The 4078-nt window shown below is 42.9% G+C and overlaps 1 pseudogene; it reads right to left on the bottom strand.

Moving 5' to 3' along the window:
• Positions 1 to 877: 877 nt before the first annotated feature.
• On the bottom strand, positions 878 to 3690 carry LOC105534338 (annotated as a pseudogene).
• Positions 3691 to 4078: the final 388 nt, after the last annotated feature.

The raw sequence follows: 4078 nt of genomic DNA, 5'->3' as shown, positions 1-4078 counted from the left end.
ATTTATTATTGAAGAAAGAAAAATATTTTTAATAAATTTGGAATTGCCTAAGTGTACAGTCTTTATAGGGTCTACAATAATATACAGTAATGTCCTAGGCCCTCACATTCACTCACCACTCACTCACTGACTCACCCAGAGCAACTCCAGTCCTACAAACTCCATTCTTGGTAAGTGCCCTATCCAGGTGTCATACTTTTTAAATCTTTTATACTGTATTTTTTCTGCATCTTTCCCAGGTTTAGATATGTTTATATACACAAATGCTTATCATTGTATTACAATTGCCTACAGTATTCAGTAGGGTAACTTGCTGTGGAGGTTTGTAACCCTGGAACAATAGGTTATACCATATAGCCTAGGTATTTAGTAGGCTATACTATCTAGGTTTGTGTAAATATACTCTATGATGTTTCCACGATGACAAAAGTCACCTAACAACACGTTTCTCAGAAGGGATTCTTATTGTTAAGCGACACATGACTGTATATGTCTGCTCTTATGACAGTTCCCTGTGACTTGAAGAGCTTAAAGGCACAGAATAAGTGCTCTGTAAATATTAATTGTCATCCTGTTGTTGACAGAAACCAATAAAAGAGAACAATGCTTGGAAGTTCAGTTTCCATGAATTTATCTAGTGCCACTCTGTCTAATATGGTAGTCACTAACCATATGTGGCTATGGAGCCCATGAAATGTGGCTATGACAACTAAAGAACTGAGTTTTAAATTTTATTTAATATTAATGAATTTAAATTTACATTTAAAAATTGAAACTTCATATAATATTAGAAAATATTTAAGCATGTTCAGAATACTTTGAGTATGTAATCTACTTTTTTTTTTTTTCTAGTGAAAAGATATACATATATTTAGAATTAGCCAGATGGACTCAGTTTAGATGATCCCAATTTTTTTGGCAACAGGGCAACATCCAAAGCATTGTAATCAGGAGCCAGTTGAACATATGCCTTCTTCTCTCCATCAGGGTGAATCAGGGTGTTGACCTTGGCCACATCAATGTCACACAACCTGTTTGATCTGGTGCTTGTTGTTTTTAACATCCAAATGAACACGAGTGTGTTGTCTTCTATCTTCTTCATGGCAGACTCAGTGGTCAGTGGAAACTTGACAGCATAGTGGTCAAGCTTGTTTCTCCTGGGGGCAATCTTCCGAGGATATCTGGGCTGCCTCCGGAGTCGCTGTGTCTTGGGCCACCAGAAAGGTGGGTGACGTGCGGATATTGTTTTTTGTTGTTGACACCTTTCAACACTGCCTTCTTGGCCTTCAAAACCTTTGCTTTGGCTTCTGCTTTAGGAGTGGCAGGAGCTTCCTTCTTTGCTTTTGGCGCCACCTTGTGAAAAGGGCACGTAATCTACTCTTTCAACCATTAATTTTATGAAATATAAATACAGATCAAGTATTACTGGTGAAAATTTAGCATGAGATTTTTCAAACTGAGATGTGCTGTCAGTATAAAATATTTACCAGATTTAAAGACTTAGTGTAAAAAAAGAATATAGAATATCTCTAATTTTTATACTGATTACATATTGAAATCATAATATTTTGGATATATTGGTGTAAGTAAAATAGTTCATTTATATTGCCAGTTTCTTTTTACTTTTGAAAATGAAACTATTAGAAAATATGGACATATATAGCTGGCTCTCATTATCTTTATACTAGACAGAGCTGCTGTAGATGTTTTAATAATGAGCCCCCAATGCCATTCAACCCTAAAGTTAATTAATTACACAGCAAAGGCACTATGGTGAGTTCTACAGCGGAGATTTAAAGTTCCAATTAAATGGAGACCATATATGGAATTAATGAGGGAAACTAAGGCAAAGACTGGTCTGTGTGTTGATGAAGCATGACAGGCTCCCATGCCCATTTTTTCTTACTCTTTTGGTCCTTATGTACCTAGGCTTTTTTCTCAGGAGGTGAAGTTCTGCAATCTATCCAGCCCCAAATTCTGGTGTCCACCTTTTTGTCCTCTCTCAGCCCTTCCCTCTTGTTACCAGTGGGTCTTTGTTCTTAGAGCTCCCAAGATGGTGGCAGGTTGCTCCCAAGATGCTGGTGGGCGCTCCCAAGATGGCAGGAAGCCTTTTGTTCTCTGACCTGGGGTTCTTGGCCTCCTGGATTCCAAGGAATGGAACCTTGGGCCATGCGGTGAGTGTTATAGCTCTATTAGAAGCCATGGGTCACGGAAGAGAACGGTGGAACCCAGCGATTAGTGTTCAGCTCAATTAGGACGAACCCGGGCACTTAGCCGTGCAGGAACAATGGTGAGCCTTTAGCCTGATGGGAGTAGCAATGGGCACCTTGCTGGGTCAAGAGCACAGTGGACACCCTGCTGGATCTGGAGGGGGGAAGTCAGTGGCAGGTCTGTGGCGGCGGCAAACAGCAGTGGTGGATGGTGAGCGAAAGCTCAGCTAGAGCCGTAACAAACATGGACCAGAAGAGAGTGCAGTTGCAAGATTTAACAGAGTGAAAACAAAGCTCCCGTACAATGGGTGGGGACCCAAAGGGGGTTGCCCACTCCCCGCTCGAATGCCTGGGATTTATATCCCCAGTCATCCCTAATCATTGTCCCCTCCCCCTGTGCTCTCAGGTGACAGATGATTGACTATTTCTTTACCTCCTGCCTTTAGCCTAATTGGTATTTTAGTGAGATGTCTGATTGGTTGGGTGTGAGCTGAGTTATAAGCCCTGTGTTTAAAGGTAGATGTGGTCACCTTCCCCAGCTAGGCTTAGGAATCCTTAGTTGGCCTAGGAAATCCAGCCAGTCCTGTCTGTCACTCTCAGGGGCTCACATCCTTCTTACTCTATGTACCACCAATCTTCTTTGGAGAAACACAGGAAAGAAACTTAACTCGAAAGTACAGGTTGGGAAACTTTCTTAAGGGTTAGGGAGGAAATATTTTGGGCTTTGTAGACCAAAGAGCCTCCATCACAACCAGTCAACAGCCACGGTAGTCATAGACAATATGTAAACCAACAGGGCTGTGTTCTGGTACAGTTTTCTTCATGGACAATTAAATTAGAATTTGTATAGTTTTCTCATATCCAGAAATATACTTCTTTTGATTTTTTTCATTAGCCCTTTCAAAATGTATTCTAAGGTCATGGGCAGTACAAACACGAGTGGGCAGGATTTGGCCTGTGGGTCCTGGTTTGCTGACCCCTGCTCTAAAGTACAAGTGAAGACCCAAATATAATGGACTAACCTTTCGGAAATGTTGAGGCAAAGGCTGGGCGTGGTGGCTCATGCTTGTAATCCCAGCACTTTAGGAGGCTGAGGCAGGCGGATCACCTGAGGTCAGGAGTTCAAGACCAGCCTGGTCAACATGGTGAAACCCCATCTCTATTAAAAATACAAAAATTAGCCGGGCGTGGTGGTGGGTGCCTGTAATCTCAGCTAGTCACAAGGCTGAGGCAGGAGAATTGCTTGAACCTGGGAGGCAGAGGTTACAGTGAGCTGAGATTGCTCCACTGCACTCCAGCCTGGCAACAGAGCGAGACTCTGTCTGGAAAAAAAAAAAAGAAAGAAATGTTGAGGCAGAAGAATCTTTTCCTTCCTTTGCTGTCAGCTCAGAGCCAGCACATTGTAGTAACCAGTACATACTGTCTGAGTGATTGGAATTTCTCCCTCAATGAGGGAGGGATGTTTAACACTGAAGGTCATCAGAAGATCCTGACAGAGGAGAGACTTTTGCGCAGTAGTCACTCTCAGGAGTGGGAGAGAAAGTGCACTGACCTGAGTCCTGTACTTTAAAAGGCCCATGTTGGTCCTGGGCCATGTTGGTCCTGGGCCCAAAGAGTGAGGAATCCCCAGAGCAACGAGGACATGCCCTCTTGGAGCCTAACCCCCACCTCCATGCTTCAGGCACTTGAGGCCCTGTAATTCCCTTCTCAAATAACCACCAGTCCACTTTTAGGTGAATGTGGTCTCCTCCCTCATCCCATTCTGTGCACAGACTACCCTTTCAATGTGCTCACACCCAGGCCTAAGAAATGGCCAAGGGGCAGCTGTTTGCAGAGTGTGTGGTTAGAGCTTGGAAGCAAGGGCTAGG

The sequence above is a fragment of the Mandrillus leucophaeus genome, unplaced genomic scaffold (genome assembly GCF_000951045.1).
Source record: "Mandrillus leucophaeus isolate KB7577 unplaced genomic scaffold, Mleu.le_1.0 Scaffold1335, whole genome shotgun sequence".
Lineage (NCBI taxonomy): Eukaryota > Metazoa > Chordata > Mammalia > Primates > Cercopithecidae > Mandrillus > Mandrillus leucophaeus.
Note: the sequence above shows the minus strand (reverse complement) of the source record. Positions and strands in the feature narration are given on the sequence as shown.